This window comes from Sus scrofa, chromosome 4, assembly GCF_054392235.1.
Source record: "Sus scrofa isolate SSC_HxYL_T2T_F1_AM1 chromosome 4, Sscrofa_HxYL_maternal_Yorkshire_Landrace_v2.0, whole genome shotgun sequence".
Taxonomy (NCBI): Eukaryota; Metazoa; Chordata; class Mammalia; order Artiodactyla; family Suidae; genus Sus; species Sus scrofa.
This window is the reverse complement of record NC_139386.1, coordinates 69,430,644-69,454,051: the sequence shown is the minus strand read 5'-3', so window position 1 is coordinate 69,454,051 and position 23,408 is coordinate 69,430,644. Positions and strand designations below refer to the sequence as shown.

Here is a 23,408-nt window from a genome sequence, read left to right as displayed (position 1 = left end):
GCAACGCAGGATCCAAGCAGCATCTGCGACCTACACCACAGCTCATGGCAACGCCAGATCCCCAAACCACTGAGCGAGGCCAGGGATCAAACCCAAGTCCTCACGGATACCAGTCGGGTTCATTTCTGTTGCGCCACAACGGGAACTCCTCTCCTCCTTCTTAATCCTAATGCCCTGACAACGCTTTCAACCAAATATTTTAGAAAATTACATTCCAGAATTTCAACTGCCTAAGGTTGCCTAGCAGTTGAAATAATCTGGAGGTGACAGGAGATCAAACCAGGGAGGCCACAAGAAGCCTCTAGAATGGCTCATTATAGAAATTCTATTTTCACCCTGGCAGAGGTAGCTGTGCATAACAATGGTTACTCTGATCACCATGGCTCCTGGCTTATTACCTAAATGCAAGACTAAATGTGACAAACGACCAAGTAGAAAAGCCAGGGAATTTAAACTGGTCTTCTTATTTTATTTTATTTTTGCTTTTTAGGGCCGCACCCCCGGCATATGGAGGTTTCCAGGCTAGGGGTCTAATCAGAGCTGTAGCTGCCGGCCTACACCACAGCCACAGCAACGCCAGATCTGAGCCGTGTCTTCAACCTACACCACGGCTCACGGCAACGCCGGATATTTAACCCACTGAGTGAAGGCCAGGGATCGAACACACAACCTCCTGGTTCCTAGTCGGATTTGTTTCTGCTGCACCATGACAGGAACTCCTGGTCTTCTAATTTTAAATGTGAAAAACACCAGAAGTCCCTCAGAGCTGTCTTACCAGGGACAGAAGAGAGAAAGGACAGAAGACTACAGGCTCAGGAAAAAGGTCTGCAGCTTCTCGCTCCTCAGGGTAACACTCTGCACAGACATCTCATCCACAAGCAGCGCGGGACCTAATGCCTTACACGTACTATCCCACCATCTCACGTGGCCAGTGAAGGCCAAGAGTATCCAAGACATCCTCCAGTGCCTGGTGGTCAGCTTCTGCCCTCTTAAGAATCAGCTCAGCCTTCACCTTCTCTGGGAGTCATCCTCTTCCCACCCCAGGGACAGTCACTCTTCTCCTGTACCAGTGAAGCACCGGACAAAATTCTACAAGAAACAGGTGTTAAACATAGGAACAGGAGTACTTCAGTGCAAGAATGATATTGGTTATTTTTGTATTTTAGAAATCAACCAACACTTACGAGGGTCCATCCAGGGAGAACAAAGATAAATGATAAAGCTATATCCATACTTAACTTTCCCACTCGTGCCCAAAAATCCAGTTTCAAGGGAGTTTCTGCTGTGGCGCAGCAGGTTAAGGATCCAGCATTGCTATAGCTGTGACACAGGTTGCAGCTGTAGCTCAGGTTTGATCCCTGGCCTGGGAACTTGCATGTGCCGAGGGGGCAGCCAAAAAAGGAAATGGAGTTACAAAAATTTCACGAGGTAAAACTTTTTTCCACCATGAATACTGACAAGAAACAGTGGCATCACCTAGGAACAGATATGCTTATTCACTGAGAAAGTGTGAAGAAGTAAAAGGGACCCCTATCTGAAATATTATGTAGCCACAAACTCCCCTCTAGGGAATTTACATGGACGTAAAATGATTTACAACAGGTTTTCAGGCGTGGCTTATATTTTGAGCGTGTTCTCAATGTCTGAAACCAAAAATCTTAATCTGTGGTTTTTTTACCTGAATGGTCCATCAACAGCAAGTGAGTGAGGAAAGGACTTTGAAAACGGTAAGGTCTCCACTTGCCAAGAAAAAGGAGCAGTAGCCAGGCAAGAAAATCTATAACACGCACCTTGCAGATCCCACAACATCAGAACTTCTCCCCACCCCCAGACCTCGTTCAGAGTCCACTCCTTGTACCAATCTCTGCTACCCATCCAATGCTTTCTTTCTCCCCTCACTTTTCTTGAAAGCAGATTTCTGAGTCAGCTGTGAGGTACTTTTCATGAACACGTTTCTTTTGAGGGCAAAAAACACCATTTCAACAATGCCTTGGTCTTTCATTTCTTTCAATTTAATTTATTTTTTCTTTTATATCGGAGTATCTTTGATTTACAATGTTGTGCTAGTTTCAGGTATACAGCAAAGTGATTCAGCTATACATATATACATGTATCTATTCTTTTTTAGATTCTTTTTAGTCATAACATAGTTGAAATAGAGCAGTTCATTAAAAGTATGAACATTAAAAAACGAGATCACTTTAACCTTAACATGGTTCTCTCCTTGTCGCTATGTTCATCCTGTCCTCATTTCAGAATAAACCAGAAACTTCAAGAAGAGCACCATCTAAACCTAGTACCCACAGTAGGTTAGCACCTAGATTCTGGAAGCAAACTACCTGGTCTGAATCCTGTGAGCTTGGACAGTTATTTCACCTTTCTGTATCTCTGTTTCCTGGCTGTGAAACAGACACAGTGATCTTGTAAGTACTACGTAAATATATGTCCTTAGAACAGTGCTCGGCACATAGGAAGTTCTACATAAAGGTTAGTTTTATGGCTAACAAAACCACTGATAGTTACTTTGTGACTGTCATTTTCCTCATCAAAAGATAAGGGAAAAAGAAAAGCAAAGCCCATAAAATATTATCTTTAATAAGCATATATTATAATAACAGTAAAAACTGGACATATCTTCATTTAAAATTCTAAAACCAGAAAGCAAAAGTTGGAAAGGCCAATTAAAAAAGACAATGAAAAAATTCCCTGATAGTCTAGTGGGTTAAGGATCCAGCATTGCCACTGCTATGGTTCAGGTCACTTCTGTGGTGAACGCTCGACCCCTGGCCCAAGAACTTCCACATGCCGCAGGCGTGGCCCAAAAAAACCCCAAAAAACAATTAAAACTAAAAAAAGGTTCTTGTTATGTGGTGAAGTTTCAACATAATATTTATCGTCAAAATATGAATTTTAAATATAAACCTCAGGAACGCTTCTACAACCCTCGATTGTACTATCATAATCTGATGTGACATCTAAAATGATGAAACCAAACATCTAGTTTCTCAACGTGATTGGCTTTTATGAGGAAACGTTCATTTACCATCAAGATTGCAGTATTTTGTGATTCTCATAAAATTTTTTAAAATTTTATAAATGGTAATAACTAAGGTACTTTTAAAGCAAACATATGTTTATGTTATACTATATTTGTGATTCTCACCCTACAAGCTAACCTACAGATTAACTATGAGCTGGGGGCAGGGAGAGCTGCTGCTTCAACTAAAATGCACAGCAGAAAAGTCATGCCTTACCTCCTAAAGGTTTAGGGCTACAACACTTGTGACAGAAATGGGAAGCCACTTGACTCTAAAATGTTTTCAGCATTTCCGACTGGTCATTTTTATTTGTATTTGTTTTTATTTATTTAGTTTTTCAAAGTATGTGCTGCTTAACTTTTTTTTTCTTTTTGGCTGGGTCCAGGGCATGTGGACATTCCCAGGCCCAGGACTGAACCCGCACCACAGCAGGGACCCAAGCCTCTGCAGTGACAAAGTGGGATCCCTAACCCACTGTGCCACAGGAGGATTCTTAAGCCCTGTAAGAGGGACCCTGGAACAATTTGCTAGCTGTTGCACAAGGTTTGTCACTTCATGAATTTTATATCCCTTTGGCTTCCCAAGAATTAAACTGTGTCTAAAATACAGCCTAGTACCTTAATCCTGCTTAAATCTTCCCAAACTTTGACTTTCTCAAAAACCCAAAAAACTTCTACGAGCCTATTTCACTGAGTTTTACAACACTGAAGACAAAAATCTCCTTTAATTCCGTCTTTTCTTACCCTATCTTTTCTATAATCTAAAAATCTCTCCGAAGGGCGAACCCCCTCAGCCTGACAAGATCAGACCTGATTATAATATTTGTGGTTAATTATTGTGGTTGGAATTCTGAAGTGTAGCAGGATTTGCAAGCTAGTCATCTGGCTTGTTTAGACACTACCCATGTCAAAATGTGTGTCCTAACTCTCATAGTAGGACTGGGGTTCTCCCTCCCTCCCCAAACTCTGAAAGGTATGCTATTTTTAGACAACACAATATATTAACCATTTTATGGATGTACTTTAGAACTACATGACTGACGTTTAATGTCCTAGGAGAAAAACAACACAATCTGGAACCAAAACTATTCTAGTTTTAAAAGAATGTAAATAAAATGCATGTTTTATTATGATGCAGAGGAAATATGAATGGGCACAAATGGAGACCAGTTAAAGCTACTATTCAAACCTGCACAGGGAAAAGTCACTGGCCAAATTATCAACAACACATTATTCTGATTAGCAAAACAAGTTTAAAAAAGAAATTCCTCTTAATGATTTTCAATTCCTCTAAGACATAAGATAATTAACTATAATTACTGAGGCCAGGTTCCAGTGTGAACTACGAGTTATCTTATTTGCCTTTGTTTTCCCATAACATTTCAGAGAGTGCCTTGTAATAATAGTAAGTGCTCAATAAAACACCTTGAACTATTCAAAAATCCTTGGACCACTTCAAAGACTTTATAGATAAGGCAGCAAAAATAAAATTTAAAAGTAAAAACAAAAGAAAGCCCAAACCATCTGGCTATCAAATTTTCATTATTCAAAATTCTTAACATATGATACTAGTGACTTTTGGGCTGAAACTGTTAAGTAATTTCTTAAAACCTACTTACAAAAATGTGGGAAAAGTCTTATAATTAAAAAAATACATAAATTCCAGAATGATTAACTGTTCCAGGTAATTAACTGTTAATTTGAACCAAGCTGTCTTTTTATGGAAATAGACTACACTAAAGTACCACTGAATTTTTTTTAAAAGAAAATCTCATTTAATAAGACTAATGATTTATTAAATCATACTGTGCTAAAATATAGTTTGTAGATAATATAAAGAAGAAGAATCTCCTGCCGCTTTCACCATCTTTCCTTGCAGAAGATAATTAAAAAAGGAATTCTTTGTAAACTGTCTATACAGTGCATCATAGCCTGATAGATTTCTTACCTCCTCCGATGTCAATTTCAAAAGGGAGATGTATAAACATAATAATGTTTGTGGTTTGAAACATACACATACCCCAAGTTGGGCATATCTCTGGTAAACACTGTATAATAGTTAACCCTTTTCGGACTAAGCTTATGATTATCTGTCATCAATCTCAGATTCTGAGGTACTACACCTTCCAAGGTTAGCAGAAAGGTACAGACTGCTAAGAGAATTAACAGCATTAGCATGAGCAAAAGTGGACAAGCATAGTCTAAAGATTAACTGAATGTTTTCACCTTTCTGCATATAGTAGCATAAGGATGCAATAAATCAGAGAAAGTTAGGTACTGTATATAACAAAAAATCATTCATTCAAGCCCACAGCCAAAAAAGAAAGATTTATTCCCTAACCAAAATTTAGATAATTTCAAATTCACTGCCAAGCTCTTTTTTTAGGCTTGAATTACAAAAGAATATTGACAAAAATTAACAGGGCTACAAATATAAAGCTGTTATTTATTCCTTAATGAGTAAGATTTGCATTGGATTCTTCTTTGGAAATGTAGAAAATGCTTACTAGTACATTTGCTAAAACAAGCATGAGACTGTATTTGGCTACATAAAGAAACTGCAAGAAACCTTTAGTCGCTAAATAAACACAAAAGAAATAGGGACCAGGGAGGAATCAATTTGGATCGCATCGTATCTATTTGTTCCTGAGAGCGTGATCACTGCCTGGTTGTCATGCTCAGTTCTTCCTCGACAACACGCACATCCAATCCACAAGCACACAGAATTCCAAGAACATTACCAAATATTAAGTCGGAGCACTTTTGAAACACACCTTGTAATTGTCCACAGCCTCTGCAGTTCAAACCAGAGCTCAGCAGCTTGTCTTTATCTTTACCAGTGATGTAAATAAAAACATCATACACCACTCTTTAAAAAAAAAACAAAAAACAAAAAACCACACACCCCACAATTAGCAATCAATGTATTGCCTCAGAGATAAATCTTCTCTGTTAACCCAAACCAATGCTATGCCTTGATGTAAACCTGAGCACATGCTGGGCGTCCAGCCGCTTACCTCCTCTATCACTTGCTTCTAACGATAGCTGACAAACTAGCCTCACAAATCCTTTTTTAGCTGCTGATCAGACAGATCCCCCTTTGACAATCCAGCATGGTGGAACACTCGAAAATTCTTCCTGCTTCTATTCTATTGCTTGCTCTAAAAACCAGTTTCCTTTTCATTGAGATAATAGCCTTTTCTGCAGTCACATGACTCAGAAGCTACATTAGCAGAGCTTTATGATAATAGACTGAGTAAGCCTCTACCCCTCCTGTTATTAAGGGGATGTCTCTCCCTCCCCTCTCTCTCTCTCTCTCTCTCTCTCTCTCACACATACACGTGCATATAATGCATACATGCATTCACATACACATGTCTAAAAAATTATTGATTCTTCTTGGAATTATCATGATTTTAAAAATATATGCTAACATGAAAATATATTAAAAATTTCTAGAGCTGCTGCTAAAAATAACTGCTAAAAACAAACATTCTGATGCCTGGTCTTCCTTCCAGAAGGATGCAGCCCCCTGGCCACGAACACTCCCCATTGAACAGCGCATGGAGTGGGACAGTCAGACAGAAACATGCGCTCTCTTGTTCTCTCGAGCTTTGCCCCCAGTGATGCACAGCTGATAAATCTGGCATGAACGCACACTTTGGAGACATTAGAGCTATCCACACATTGGGAATTAGGTCCGTATATTAGTAAAACACATGTAAGCATACTTTTTAACAAGAAAATGTGTTCTTATATGGAATATATCTTAAGTCATTTTTAAGTTGTTCCAAGAAGAAAAATATTACCATGGCCCAAACAATTTTATAATATAAAAATCAAAAGTTCTTTTTAGTCTGGCCCATTTGATTTATTTCTGATAAACAATCAACTTTCAAAACACACATGTGGAAATACTAGGTCAGGGACTACCCCATGGTGGTTGCTCCATGATTTTTGGTTTTTTCACGTCCTTGGTAACAGGTTGAAGTACTAGGCCAAGAGACAGCAGCACATTACATTATCTGCTTACTTCACTCTCAGTGATCCCAACTTAGTTCGTTTCATATCCCAAAACCTCTTAAATTAACTACCAATCAAGCAATTTGGGGAAGGAGTGTAAAATGTGCTGAGAAGGTGAAAATGGGAGAAAAAAATGGACTAAGGAGCTGTCCCAGAAGCGAAATTGCTTCACACTGAAGCACAACACACAACTGGGAGGTGCGGCCACTGTGACTCAAAGCCGGACGGATTCCCTTGTGTTCAACTCAAGGCAACAGACGAAGCTACAGTTCACATGTTTTGGTTTTATTTATTGCTTTGGTTTTTCTCATCTCAAAAATGGAAAACACAGTAGATACTTTCATTTTTTTTTTTTTAAGCTTTCAGCTGTGGTAAAATACACATGGCATTAAAAGTTACCACTTGAAGCATTCAGTCCAGTAGAGATAAGTTTATTCACATTGTTTTGCAATAGCTCTCCCAACCTTTTTCATCTTGCAAAACTGAAACTCTGCACCCACTAAACAACTCCCATTTCCCCCTCCCTCCAGCCCCTGACGAGCACCAACTACTTTCTGTTTCTACGAATTTAACTACTTTATAGACCCTTATATAAGTGGAATTGGACATCATTTGCATGTGCAGACATTTTAAAGCATAAATACTTTAGTATCTGGAGATTGAGACAAAGAGTTTTCAACTCACAAAATCATTTTACACAAACTGCATTATATTGAAGTAAATCAACCTAAAATTATATTCTTTAAAAAAGAAAACCTGGAGTTCTCTCAGTGGCTCAGTGGTAACGAATCTGACTAGTATGCATGAGGACACATGTTGGATTTCTGGCCTTATTCAGTGGATTAAGGATCCGACATTGCTGTGAGCTGTGGTATAGGGCGCAGATGTGGACTGGACCCGGAGTTGCTGTGGCTGTGGTATAGGCCAGCAGTTACAGCTCCAACTGAACCCCTAGCTTGGGAATCCCCATATGCCGCGGTGCGGCCTTAAACCAACAACAACAAAAACCCCTCAGAACTGTGACAGGTACAACTACACAGAAGGGATTATTATCATATAAAAGTTATCCATCCAAAAAACTAATTTCTCCGAACTCAAAGAATTTGACAACTCTAAATCTGAAACGCGTAGTTTACTCTAACCACTCAAGGAGTTCTCACTGTGGTACAGTGGCTTAAGTCCAGCTGCAGTAGTTCAGGTCACTGTGAGGGCAAGGGTTCAATCCCCAGCCTAGTGCAATGGGTTAAAGGATCTGGAATTGCCGCAGCTGCAGCATAGGTTGCAACTGTGGCTCAGATTCAATCCCTGGCCCAGGGAACCTCCTTATGCCACAGGTTCAGTCACGAAAAAGTAAAGAAATACAAAATTAACCATTCAAAGCATAAATAACTCAGGTGGGATGGAGAGGGTGTTTACTAATTCTCTTCGAGTCACTGGAAGGAGCCACGGCCACCCAGGAAGACAGTCCTAGCAACTCCCCAAGCCTCCAGTGAGGACACACATGTCAATGAGCATAGCTTCCATGAGGACCCGAGCAGAGACATTCAATTAGAAAATGTCTCAAACAATAAGAAAATATGTTTAAAACACCAGAATCATCACAAAAAGCCAAAGCACCAAGAACCTGTAAAAGTTAGCCACCTAAATATTTTCATCATGCACTTAAAATCCAAAGGCAATAATCAGCCAGGGCATCACAGGAAATCAATGTATCACAGGAAACTAACCTAAGAGTAGATGAGAGAAAACTCCCCCCCCCCCCAAGAAACAGCATAAACACTGCAGGGTGCAGTTTCGTGAACTCCATCCACCTAAGTTTGTCCTTTTCTTGCTCACACCATCATCAAATCTTTGGCTATCGCTCAGATCATTTCTATAGAGGTAAGGTGAGGTCACAGACACTCTATACTGTTGTCCTTTATTAACTACAATAGAGTTTCTATAAATTATTTCTCAGCCAATCACGGGCAGCGGCAAAATTCACCGTGAATTTGCTGATCAAATCCACTGCCAGAAGAGGTCTTCCGGCAAATACTTCTAAGTAAAATGTCTTAATCCAGATCCTGTGCTTACACTTCAAGATGTAATGCTGTTAGCACACCTGGCCCTCTATCATGTTCTCTGCTGGCCAGCACAAATAGGTGAACCTGTCCAACCTCCTCACCAAGGGCAGGCTGTGGCTTACCATTACCAATTTTAACCCCTTTTCCTCATGAGGGCAGTACTGTTTAAAGGGAATTAGGCTAGTTGATTTGCAAAGGTGTTCCCAGCTTTAATGTTTCTGGATGAAGATGGCTATACATATATAAGTGTGATTCATTTCTTAAACCCAAAGTCTGTTGAGAGGCAAGACAAGGATTCAATAGAGTGATGTTTTACTTTTCATAAACTGAAGTGAAGTTTACATCCAGTGCAGTAAATGGATCTTAAGAATGAAGTTCAAGAGTTCTCAGGAACGAAAGCACCTATGTAATCCACACTCCTAGCAAGATACGTATTACTGTCACTGCCTTTCAAAGCTCTCCTGGGCCTCTTTTCAGGCAATCCCTACCTCCTCACCCTACCAACAACCACTCTCTTACTTTCTGTTATCACAGTTTAGTTTTGCTTCAAATAAAGGGAATCATACAGTAAGTACTCTTCATGCTTTTTTCAGCATAATGTTTTTGAGATTTGTCCATATTATTGTGTATATTAATAATTTGTCCCAGAGTACCCGTTGTGGCTCGGTGGGTTAAGAACCTGACGTTGTGTCTGTGAGGATGCAGGTTCAGTCCCTGGCCTCACTCTGTGGGTTAAGGATGTGGCACAGGTCACAGATGTGGCTCAGATCTGGTGCTGCTGTGGCTGTGGTGCAGGCTGGCAGCTGCAGCTCCAATTTGACCCTTAGCCAGGAACTTCCATACGCTGCAGGTGTGGCCGTAAAAAGAAAAAAAGTAGTAATAATTTGTCCCTATTTAGTGCTAAGGGTAATTCCACTGTATGAATATACTAGTTCATTCTCATCAGATGGGCATTTGCGTTGGTCCCAGTGGGGCTATTTTGGTAAAGAGAACTCAAATGGTTCTGCAGGATTTCCCCACCCCCTGATGCACACACCCTGCACAGTCCCCAGCTGTAAACATGGTGGAGTTTCACCCAGTGATTAGCTTATTTATATGGTACAACTGACTAAAATAGGGAGATTACTGTTTTCTCCATGTGGCAGCAGAAGTCAGAAGTTCAAAGAACAAAGATTCTATGCACCGGTGGTGATGTGAAGATGGAGGAAACCACACGTCAGAGGTTGCAGGTGACCTCCAGGAGCTGAGAAGGGCACCCCACTAACACCTAGCAAGGAAACAGATCCACAGCTTCACGATCCCGAATTCTGCCAACAACAAGAATGAGCTGAAAGTGGATTTTCCCTCCAGAGCCTCCAGCTGAGAACTCATTCGCTGCCGCCAGAGCTGCTACTCTGAGCAGAGTCACGCCCATGCGGTGCTTGAGGCCTCATCTCTGGAACAGTGAGCTAACGAATGGGGGTCATTTGTGGTGATTTGGTACTTGGCGAAGCAAACGGACAGGGGTGGGATTAATAATACGTACAAGTTGCTACCAATGCACACAGACAGGAAGTTTTCAGTGCCTGTGGATAAACAGCTAGGCGTAGAACTGGGGGCTTGTGGATAAGCAGACATTTATAAGAAACCGTCAAAGTGCTTTGCTAAGTGGCATTCCCATTTCACACTCCCACTTGCCCTGCAGGAGATCTGGGTGTCCCACAGCCTCACCAGCACTTGGCATTGTCAGTCTCTTTAATTTTAGCTGAAATGCTAAACACGTCAGCAGCCTTCTTTACGTATGGGGTATGACTCTCTTCCATTTCTGTTCTCTGTAGCGTTTTTATAACATTTAGAGCGAACACCACATTAAGCCCCGTTGTTGTATTCTTTGTCACTGTCGCACAGGGGTTAGGTTGCTTTGCACAGGAGCATAAGCACTGAAGAGTGGGGATCATGTCTTTATTCCTCTAAATCCTCACCATTATCTATCCTGGTGCTACTTGCATAGATTACGTGGTCAAATATGTGCACTGACATTCCCTTTTCCTTAAAAAATTACGTAACATCATGAAAAACTGCTTTTGAAAAGAGGCCACTTTTGGGAGTTCCCGTGGTGGCGCAGTGGTTAACGAATCCGACTAGGAACCATGAGACTCTCATACTAAGCGAAATAAGTCAGAAAGAGAAAGACAAATACCGTATGATATCACTTATATGTGGAATCTAATATACGGCACAAATGAACCTTTCCATAGAAAGAAAATCATGGATCTGGAGAACAGACTTGTGGTTGCCAAGGGAAAGGGGGAGGGAGTGGGATGGACTGAGAATTTGGGGTTAATAGATGCAAACTATTGCCTTTGGAATGGATAAGCAGTGAGATCCTGCTGTGTAGCACTGGGAACTATATATATCTAGTCACTTATGAAGGAGCATGATAATATGAGAAAAAAAGAACGTATACATGTATGTGTGACTAGATCACGTTGCTGTACAGTAGAAAACTGACAGAACACTGTAAAACAGCTTTAGTGGGAAAAAAAAATCATTAATTAAAAAAAAATAAGACTATTCTAAATTTCCACTATACAAATTTCAAAAAATAGAGTACACTGTACCAACAAAAGGGACAAATCTTTAATCTGCAAAGATTCTTGATACACTAAGACCATACATTTTATTTATTCACATGATTAAAAATCAGGAGTTCCCCTCATTGCTCAGTGGTTAACAAACCCGACTAGTAACCATGAGGTTGCGGGTTCGATCCCCGGCCTCGTTCAGTGGGTTAAGGATCTGGCGTTGCCGTGAGCTGTGGTGTAGGTTGCAGACATGGCTTGGATCCCGCGTTGCTGTGGCTCTGGCGCAGGCCGGTGGCTATAGCTCTGATTGGACCTCTAACCTGGGAACCTCCATATGCCACGGGTACGGTCCTAGAAAAGAAAAAACAAAAACAAAAACCAAAAAAAACAATTAGATGAACTCTAAAGGTGCCACATTTAACAAGTTGCAGAGTGTGAACAAACTTTAGGTCGTTTATGATATCAATTTGTTAAACCATTAGCACGGTAATTCTTTATTATATCAAAGTACCAGGTTTTTAAAACCTGGTAACATATAATGGAATAGTATCTAGCTTTAAATATATTTTTAATGTTAAATATATTTTAATGTAATAGGGAATATGTTGCCTAATTAATACGGTGGACAGCAATAATACTCAATTAAATTGGCTGTTTTCATTAGGCACCCGTGTCCACAGCATTTGTCACTTGGACCTATGACCTCCTTCTTCAAGATGTAAGCCAGGGAAAGAAAAAAGGCCTATCTGTGAACATCCTGCCTCTGGACGTCAGTCTGCTAACACTAACTAGAGATTTCATTCTTTTGATGTGTAAGGAAACAGGCCTTTGAGAAGGCCCAACTGTGCTAAGCTAGCAGTGAGTGCTATTTTGTTGGGTTATTTCCAATAAAAGGCTTATGCAAACAGTAGTGCATAAATGTCTATGACACCACTGCAGTAGATTATACCCACACAAAAGACAGCTGAGGAGAAGGACTCGAGAGTACAATCACTTCTAAATATGACTCTGCCAAGTTGCCACTTCATGAAATGAAATAATATACAAATAGCACGCTACATTTCCATCTCAGCATCTGTACTTCATCCAAGGACTTTAGAGGCTTTAACTACCAGATCAGATTCTTTCCAATTAGTGCACATGTAAACCACTCTCAAGTAAGCCACCTTTAAGAGGTGCATTTATTCTTTGAAGTCACTGGAGGACTACTAGGTTACAACTGCAATTCCTAGGTGATCTGTTAACCAGAGTGAATGAGAACCTTAGCAATCTGTCGGGATTTAGACCTTTTCTTCCTCAGGATTCTAAAAATGCCAAAGGCCAGCCCTATGAAATTAGCATTATTCCCTAAAAGGTGTCTGATAGGATCAATGACATTTAAGGGCTATAAAATCGTGGGGATAAAAAGAATGTGGGAGCCATCTCATCCTAAGTACTCTTGAAGCTTTCCATATCAAATGCCCAGCCTTGCTTGAGAAACTCCACAGTCTCCAGTCAGACTTTCTTCAAAGACATAACTTCAGAATCACCTGCATATTAGTTAAGGAGGAAACCTGCCAGTTATCCAGAGTTCAAAAAGAAACCAAAGGCTGAGACTAGATCATACTGCATCTTTACAATGTTAGAATTGAGGTCCCAAGGACAAAATGGAGGAGCCATACCCTTTGGCCCTGATGGTTATAGGCCTTAAATACACTTTAAATACACCTTCTTAAACTCTGACAGATAAACCAGATTTGCTCTTCTGACTCTGCTATTCTCTGGACCCTCTACGTAAAAACTTCTCCCAGAGACAAGAGAAAGTGACAGTCACACACACAGGACTGCAAGAGCCTGGCTTGCTGTTCTCACTGGTCCTAACAGAATGCAACGCAGTTAACTGATATAGTAATAAGACTTGTTTTTTGTTTGTTTTTGCTTTTTAGGGCTGCACCTGAGGCATATGGAAGTTCCCAGGCTAGGAATCAGATCTACAACTGATGGCCTACACCACAGCCACAGCAACGTGGGATTCGAGCCACATCAGCAACCTACACCAGAGCTCACAGCAACGCTGGATCCTTAACCCACTGAGTGAAGCCGGGGATCGAACCACATCCCCGTGGACACTAGTAGGATTTGTTTCCACTGAGACACAATTGGAACTCCCTTGTTTGTTTGTTTTTTTTTTTTTTTTTGACAACCTGTTTTAACTAAAATTTGGCTGAAAGCTTTCATTTATGCACAAATTTGGCCATATAAACAGAACAGGCAAAAAGCTTCTCTTTGTGGAAATGCTATATTCTGAGGCAAATAATTATTCATCTATTCTAAATTTCGACAGGCACAAGAGGCACTCGTGACAAAAGGTGTGAAGGAACATGTGTCTTGTGTTTGTCTATGAGACTGCATCTCTCATAGCACATCCTTATATCTTTGCACCTAAGCCAGTTTTGCCTCAATTTCAAGTGTCACTTGTTAAATGCTCTTGAATGAGGTGGATTATTTCTTTCCCCTTCTGCTCACCCCAGCTCTTTCTTTTTCGGCTTTCTCATAGTCATTTCTTCCTTTCATAGTATCATTAAGATTACTTATCCTTGTTTGGAAGACGGCATAACACAGTATCAAACATAAGAAAAGAGGGAATAGGACAGAGAGCCAAGAAATAAACCCACACACCTATGGTTAATTAATCTTTGACAAAGGAGGCAAGAATATAAAATAAGAAAAAGATAGTCTCTTCAGCAAGTAGTGCTGAGAAAGCTGGACAGCTGCATGAAAATCAATGAAACCAGAACACACCTGCACACCATGCACAAAAATACACTCGAAATGGCTTAAAGACTTAAACATAAGAAATGACACCATAAAACTCCTAGAAGAAAGCATACAGAAAACCTTCTCTGACATAAATCATACCAATGTTTTAAGTCCGTCTTCCCAGACAATAGAAATAAAAACAAAGATAGATAAATGAGACATTCAAACACACAAGCATTTGCAGAGCAAAGGAAATATGAAAAAAAAGACAACCAACAGAATGGGAGGTATTTCCAAACAATACAACCAACAAGGACTTAATCTCCAAAATAAACCAATAGCTCATACAACTCAACAACAAAAACCAAACCACCTAATTGAAAAATGGGGAGTTCCCGTCATGGCGCAGTGGTTAACGAATCCGACTAGGAACCATGAGGTTGCGGGTTCGGTCCCTGCCCTTGCTCAGTGGGTTAACGATCCGGCTGTGGTGTAGGTTGCAGACGCGGCTCGGATCCTGCGTTGCTGTGGCTCTGGCGTAGGCCAGTGGCTACAGCTCCGATTTGACCCCTAGCCTGGGAACCTCCATATGCCGTGGGAGCGGCCCAAAGAAATAGCAAAAAGACAAAAAAAAAAAAAAAAAAAAAAAAATGGGCAGAGGAGTTCCTGTTGTGGCGCAGTGGTTAACGAATCCGACTAGGAACCATGAGGTTGCGGGTTCGGTCCCTGCCCTTGCTCAGTGGGTTAACGATCCGGCGTTGCCGTGAGCTGTGGTGTAGGTTGCAGACGCGGCTCAGATCCCGCGTTGCTGTGGCTCTGGCGTAGGCCGGTGGCTACAGCTCCGATTCGACCCCTAGCCTGGGAACCTCCATATGCCGCGGGAGCGGCCCAAGAAATAGCAACAACAACAGCAACAACAACAACAACAATAACAACAAGACAAAAAAAAAAAAAAAAAAAAAAAAAAGGGCAGAAATTCTAAACAGACATTTCTCCAAAGAAGACATACAGATGACCAGTAGGCACATAAAGTATAATCAAATCAACATCACTAATTATTAGAGAAATCACTGAGATTGGCCATCATTAAAAAGTCTACAAATAACAAATGTTGGAGAGCGTGTAGAGAAAAGGGAACACTCTTGGTGGCAATATAAGTTAATGTAATCACTATAAAAAACAGAATGGAGGTGCCTCAGAAAATTAAAAATAGAATTACCATCTGATTTAGCAATTCCACTCCTGGGAATATATCCAGACAAAATGATGACTCAAAGGGAACATGCACCCCAATGTACACAGCAGCACTCTTCACAATAGCTAAAACATGGAAACAACCTAAATTCCATCAACAGATAAACAGATTAAGAAGATATGGTACACAGATACAATGGAATACTACTCAACCATAAAAAAGAACAAAATAATGCCATACGCAGCAACATGGATGCAACTAGAGATTCTCATATTAAGTGAAGTCAGAAAGAGAAAGACAAATACCATATGAGATCACTTACTTGTGGAATCTAAAATATGGCACAAATGAACTTATCTACAAAACAAGCGGCCATACGGACATAGAGAACAGAGTTGTGGTTGCCAGGGGGATGGAAAGAGGGACAGGGATAGGCTGGGAGTTTGGGGGTAGCAGATGCAAACTACTGCATTTAGAATGGAGAGACAGTGAGCTCCTACTCTACAGCACAGTGAACTATATCCAATGTCCTGGGATAAACTGTAATGGAAAGGAATACTTAAAAAAAAAAATGTATATACACGTATAACTAAGGCACTTTGCTATACTACAGAAATAAGCACAAAACTGTAAATCAACTATACATTAATTTTTTTTTTTGAAAGAAAGAAAAGAGGGGAAATACCCTGGGAAGGGGGAGTAATCTTTCCTTAAAGCCCAACAGGCCACAACAATAGTTTATAACAAAGGAAAACCACTTGTGGATGTCTGACCTGATGTCTTTCACTTCGTTCTTGCTCTTTTTCTTTTGTAGCTTCAAATGAATTCATTTCATTCAACAAATATTTATTCTGTAGCAATGTGGTGCAAGGCACTAGTGAGGCACTGAGAACACCAAAAAGAACAGGTCGGCGCAATCCCTGCCCTCTAGAGGCCTCAAGGGCAAACAGAGAAGCAGACAAAACTTATACAATGTGATCAGAAATGCCACCTCAAGATGGGCTGTTATGAGCCAAAGAGAGAGACTGCTGGGAAGGGCTGGGAAGGACTTCCAGCAGGATACCATCCAGTGTGCGAGGAAGGGGAGAAGGGGCAAAAGCAGGGAAGCGTGACAGCACATTTCTCACTTGGGCTGCAAGGAAATCCACAAGACCACAGCAAAAAGTGCTACGAGATGGTGGTGGAAGAAGAGGCTGCAGAGGGTGCATGGGCCAGGCCAGGGGGAGCTTTGCCTGTGGAGCTAAGGAGGCTGAATTCATCTTGTAGGGAATGAGGGGCCCAGGAAAGGTTCTGAGCAGTTGAATGAATACAAGAATGTTCTTCTGAAAAAGATAAATTTCCATAGGCATGAACTTCAAGAAATGATACCATTTGGAAGGAGTTAGAAAGGTATAGCAATAAATCAGTGAGAAATGATGAGAGTATACGTAGAGTAAGATGCCTAACCTTAAGTCTAACATAGTCCAGTAGTAAACCCTCACACATAGAGGCAAATGACTTTTGACACAGGTGTCAAGATCATTCAATGGGGCCTTAACATCTGTCTTTTCAACAAATGGTTCTGGGAAAACTGGAGAGCCGCATGAAAAAAATGATGTTGGACTCTTACCTTACATATATAAAAATTAATTCAAAGTAGATCAAAGACCTAAACATAAGAGCTGAAGCTATAAAACTCTTACAAGAAAATGGGGGGGGGGGGGAGCTTCATGACACTGGCTTTGGAAATGACTTCTTGGCTATGACACCAAAAGCACAGATAACAACAGAAAAAAACAGATACAATGGGCTTCATCAAAATGAACAGTTTTTATGTATGCATTAAAGGATACTATCAACAGAATATAAAGGCAACCTATGGAATGGGAAAAAGCATTTGCAAACTTTATTTATTTGATAAAGGGTTAATATCAAGTATAAAGAATAGCTATAACACAACAAAAAACCAGATATTAAAAAATGGGTGAAGAACATAAAAAGATACTTCCTCCAAGAAGATACACAAATGACCAAAAAGCATATGAAAAGATGTTCAACATTATTAGTCATTATGGAAATGCAAATCAAAACCACAATAAGGAGTTCCCATCATGGCACAGCGGAAACGAATCCGACTAGGAACCATGAGGTTGCAGGTTCGATCCCTGGCCTCCCTCAGTGGGCTAAGGATCTAGCGTTGCCGTGAGCTGTGGTGTAGGTTGCAGATGCGGCTCGGATCCCGTGTTGCTGTGGCTGTGATGTAGGGTGGCAGCTGTGTCTCCGATTAGACCCCTAGCCTGGGCTCTTCCATGCCAAAGCAAAATAACCCCCACAAAACCAAAATAAGATACTACTTACTATTAGGATGGATACTATCAAAAGACTAGAGTAAATACTGGCAATGATGTGGAGAAAACGGAACCCTTGTGCATTGCTGGCGGCATGCAAAATGGCACAGCTGCTGTGGAAACTGTAAGATGACTCTTCCAAAAAATTAAACACAGAATAACCATGTAACTCAGGAATTCCACTTCTAGGTAGATACCTGAAAGAACTGAAAGCTGGGACTTGAACAGATATTTGTACACCTATGTTCACAGCAACATTTTTCACGATAGCCAAAAGGTGCAACCAACCTAAGTGTCTACTGACAGATAAATAAAATGTGTGTGTGTGTGCGTGTAAACACATACACAACCAACCTAAGTGTCTACTGACAGATAAATAAAATGTGGTGTGTGTGCGTGTGTGTAAACACATACTCAATGAAATATTATTCAGCTATGAAAAGGAAGGAAACTTTCAATTATGCTACAAGATGAATGAAGCCTGAAGACATGCTAAGTGCAAAAAGTCACAAAAACACTAGAATCTCTTGTGTGAGCTTCCAGAACAGTCCATTTCCTCCAGGCAGAAAGAAGAATGATGGTGGCCAGGGAATTCACAGGGGAGGGGAGAGAGGTGGAAGAATGGGTCATTAGTGTTTAAAAGGTACAGATTTTCGACTGGGGAAGATGTAAAAGTTCTGGAGATGAATATTGGTGATGGTTGTGCAAGAATGTGACTATACCCAGTGTCACAGACCTGTACACTTAAATGTGGTTAAAGTGGTCATTTTATTTTTAAAATAAAAAAAATTTTACCACAATTTTACCACAATTTTCTTAAAATTCTAGTAAGACATACCTTAGTTACAAAATGTCAAAAATGTCCTCATATTGAACTTTGATTATATTGTCTACATTTTCATTAGTGCCTCAATGTTCTTCGTCAGCTGCCAAGATGTTAACATTTACTTTCATTCTTAAGAAAACAAAACAAAAGTAAGCTTTTAAAATTCAGTGGTTAGACTAAAAATTATCTCTAGCCTCTACGAAAGGAAGCCAAAGGACAACATACACACACATGACCAATCCTTTAGGAAGAAGACATCTGGTCTGTTCTATAATGACCTCGATCAGTTCACAGGGGTGTTGTGTGCCCACAGTTTCCAGAGATTCATGTTAGTTTATCAGTAGTCTAATGTTACCCCAAATTTACTAAACAGAAGATAAAACCAGGTGCCAACTAAGCAAGAGAAGCTCAACAAAAAGGTTAGAGAGCAATCACTATCTCAGAAGTGAGAGAACTAAGAAGAGTTTAGGCATCTAAGAGCTCCCTGAAGCAAGCTATGAAAAGCACGCATGGACAAGTCTATTTAATCCAAGCCCATGGATGAATCCTGATTCACTTCCACTTTACAGCGGAATCAAATAAGTGATAGACACTAATTCAAAAGCAAAAACACTGGGACAAAAGGAGACCAAGGCTTTCAAGGCTGGACCCAACCACAGAATCCATGAGGCTTGGCAAGCGTACCACCGTGTGCTGGAACTGCGCCATCGCCCCTGCACCGCAGACCTGCAGGTCTGCAGACAGGGCTACTTAATCACTTCTGGGCCTGATCATCGCCCCTCCCCCCCCCCTCCCCCCCACCCGGGGCGCTCCAGGCCATGGCTCTAACAAGAGGACCTGGCGCCAGAGGTGATGCCTGCTTGCCATCTCACACCAGGATGAGCCTGGAAGAGAGACATGGGGTGGCCACGCGTCACACAGAGATCATCCAGAAGAACCTGTGCCAGTGGAGAGATGCCACCGCAACAGGGCAGATTTTGCAACATTAGCAGCTACAGGAGTGGAAATTGAATGTGTGGCTTTGAGGCAGCCACCTCTCTTTCTTAAGCCTGTTTTAGAGATGAATAAAGATCCAAGCAAGCCTTCTGTAATAGAATAAACTGTCGTTCTTTGAAGACAGACCTTTTACTCTTGATGGGAATGAAGAATCAAGGGGCACGATGAGGGACATATTCTTAGAGTTTTTTTTTTTGTCTTTTTTTTTTGTCTTTTTGTTGTTGTTGTTGTTGCTATTTCTTGGGCCGCTCCTGCGGCATATGGAGGTTCCCAGGCTAGGGGTTGAATCGGAGCTGTAGCCACTGGCCTACGCCAGAGCCACAGCAACGCGGGATCCGAGCCGCATCTGCAACCTACACCACAGCTCACGGCAACGCCGGATCATTAACCCACTGAGTAAGGGCAGGGACCGAACCCGCAACCTCATGGTTCCTAGTCGGATTCGTTAACCACTGCGCCACGACGGGAACTCCTCTTAGAGTTTTGTTGTTAGAAAAATGACTCGCTAGTAAAGAAAAGCTTCCCCAGCAGGAGAAGAAGGTTTCAACTGTCTCTCCAGTTCTGTTCCTTCCTCCTGGGTTCTACTCATGCTACAACCCCAGCTATTCCTAGAAACCCGCTAGCAGAACAGGGTTGGGGTGGCGGGGGTGGGGAGACAGGCAAGAAATGGAAGCAAACTGACACAGGTTTTCAAAGAGAAGACTGCTCCGGAGTGGATCTTGACTGCAATGGGAACCAGGGTAGCTTTTTCACTGCTGTACATGGAAGACGGAAGAGCAGGGCTACATGGTCCAGTCAGGTCAACTGTCTAATTCTATTTCACCTTTAAGCATGACCAATTTCATAAAGAAATCTCATTCTTTACAAGCAAGGCATCTTACTCAGATTATATCAGGGCAAAACCATTTAAGGGACTATATAGAGAAAAAAAAGCAACAGACACATTTAAAAAAAAAAATCAAACACACTTAGTGCTTACCATGTACCAGGTACTGGTCTAAGGTTTTGCTTTTCTTTTCTTTTAATCTATCACTTTACTTTTTTTTTTTTTTTTGGCCACACTTGCAGCATGCATAAGTTCCTGAGCCAGGGATCGAACCTGCGCCACAGCAGTTATCGAAGTCACAGCAGTGACAATGCTGGATCCTTAACCTGCTGAGCCACCAGGCAACTCCAGGCCTAAGCTTTTCTACTGATATTCTTACTTATTTTCCTCACAGCAATATTATTGGGGTAGTACTACCATATCCCCCAGTTACTGAGGCACAGGAAGGTCAGCCAAAGCTGGTAAGTAAAAGGACCAGGATTTGAATTCATGCATGCAGTCTGGTTCCAGAGTTTGCACCCTTAACCATTACACTCTACACGCAAAGAACAGAGCGCACTCATGCTTGATGATCCCAAGTACACAGGCACTGTGCCAGTGAGGGGTTTTGCATGTGGTATCCCGCTGGTTCCTCTAAATGCTGTATGAGACTGGCTTCATCTTCCCCTTTTCAGGATTAAAAAACTGAGACTTAGTCAAGTTAAGTAACTTATTCAACATTACACAATAGAGAGATTGCAAAACACCAGTTATTTATTGGGTGCAAATTATATGCCAGCCACTCTGACACACATTATCACTTTAATCCTCCCAGCAGCCCTGTAACATAGGTATTAATTTATCCCTATTTTACAGCACAGGAAAATGAGGCTTAGAGAGAAGTTTGGTAACCTAATCAGAGGCCGATCAGTCAGAACAAAATTTTAACCTCAGACCAGCTGAGTCCCCAAATCCCTAGTTTTTCCCCTTGGATGTTGCTGTAAATAAAACTTTATGCATATGCTACAAGAGGGAAGGCATTATTAGGGGTACAAAGCTCTGTTTAATAAGCTTATATAAAAAGAGATTCAGCTGTTTAATAAGTTTATATAAAAAGAGAAAAAGGGCCACTTTGCAAATCACTATGATTTCCATTCATGGATCCCTCAACACTTCATTGAGGTCCTTACCAAGTGCAGACACTGGATACAGCAGTGAACCAGTCAGATAAAATCGTTACCCTTCTGATCTTACAATCTAGAGAGCAACACCACAGGTAAATGAGTAAAAGACACAATGTGGCTAGCACTTGAAGGACATCCATGGCTTTGCTTCTCAATGTAAAGCTACTCTGTGCAGGTCGGATCTGCTGATGTGGCTCCATCTGCCAACATCTGTAAAAATGGGACCTGATGTACATACACATCCAGCCTCAAAACATCACTGGAGCTTCAGGGCCCAACTTTCAATACCTCACAGATCTCTCTCCCATACATGTCCAAAACCAGACCCCTCACCTCCTGAGAAAGCTACTCCTCCTCTATCTGCTGCTTCTCACTTTCTATCACCAGGTAAATGTTCTGTAACTCTGCTCTCTCTCTCCATCTTCAAACCCAATCCATTTCCAAGATCTTTAAACTCGACTTCTGCAGTTTCTCATGATCACATTACTTTCTTTCTGATTCCTCTGCAACTGCTGGGAGTTCCTCATCTCTAAAGTCAGCTTCTCCAGGAACTTCTCCCCACGTCAGAGTTCTCCGTTTCTCCACTGAGCCTATGCTCAGTATCGAATAGTGCCCTGGTTCCTTCCTATGGAACATGTGGATAGAAATCACCACACAGTACCAATGCGAGGATTAAGTGTGATAATAAAACAACCATCTATCACAGGATGGAGTAGGGACTCTAAAAATGTCCGTCCTCTTTCGCTGTTTCTTATTCTCACTCCCTGTGAAACCAGACAGGGATTTGGCACTCAGAAGCCTGTGCGATCTACCCAGTTTTCCAGGTTTTCCTACCAAATACGCCCCTAGCTCTGTGGTCTAAGTTCTGGCCAGAGTGGAGTAGCCAGGCTCAGACTTCAGTGGGGACTCATCACTCGTGCAGTCCTCCCCTTCCCGTGCCACTCTCTGCCCACCCAGATCTTACTGATCCTCCAACAACCGCCTCCTCCTGAAGTCTTCCCTAAGCCCTTCTTATAAGACAGACACAGAAACCACAACTACTCCGACAGCACCTTTCAGCCAATCTATTAAAAATGTACTGATTGTTTGATATGTGCCAGCAGTATATCAGAAACTGAGGACACAAATGTAAAAAACTAGTATATTTTTTATATACCATGGTTATCATTATGAACTGATTTTACCTTAAGTATATTATAACCTTGAAAGTGGCTCAGCACTATGATTAAAAGCTCTTTGATGTCAGGGCCTGTGTATTACTCATCTTTGTATTCTCTATAAGCGCTTATTATGCTACCTTGTACATAATATAAGCCTAAATTGTTAAATTTGATGGCAAGTATACTAATTTTGCAGTATTTCAAAAACATTTTATTCCAGAGACAATTAAGGAGTTTAGAGCAAAAAATTACCCATTACTAAAATACATAAGAGGGATTACTATTATTTGTAAAATTTTAGATGAAGAAGTAGTACATAGCGATTAGATGCATAACAGTTCACTATTATTTATATTTAAATATGAAGCTAGGATTAGAATGTAAGGTCTCAGATTATGCCCAAACTTCAAACTCTAAAGAATATGTCAAGGCAACGAATAAATAAGAATAAGACATATATGTACACGTGACTGGGTCACCTTGCTGTAC

At 41.0% G+C, this 23,408-nt stretch overlaps 1 protein-coding gene across 27 annotated transcripts in view; it reads right to left on the bottom strand.

The window, feature by feature from the left end:
- The window catches only part of NCOA2 (nuclear receptor coactivator 2), a 372,907-nt gene that overhangs the window by 131,721 nt on the left and 217,778 nt on the right, over positions 1-23,408 (bottom strand). The window contains exons 1-2 of one of the 27 annotated variants that reach the window (XM_085020187.1): positions 6,055-6,200; positions 5,812-5,906 (exon numbers count right to left, since the gene is read on the bottom strand). The gene's annotated coding sequence lies outside the window, so the exon portion shown is untranslated. 27 annotated transcript variants of the gene reach the window in all.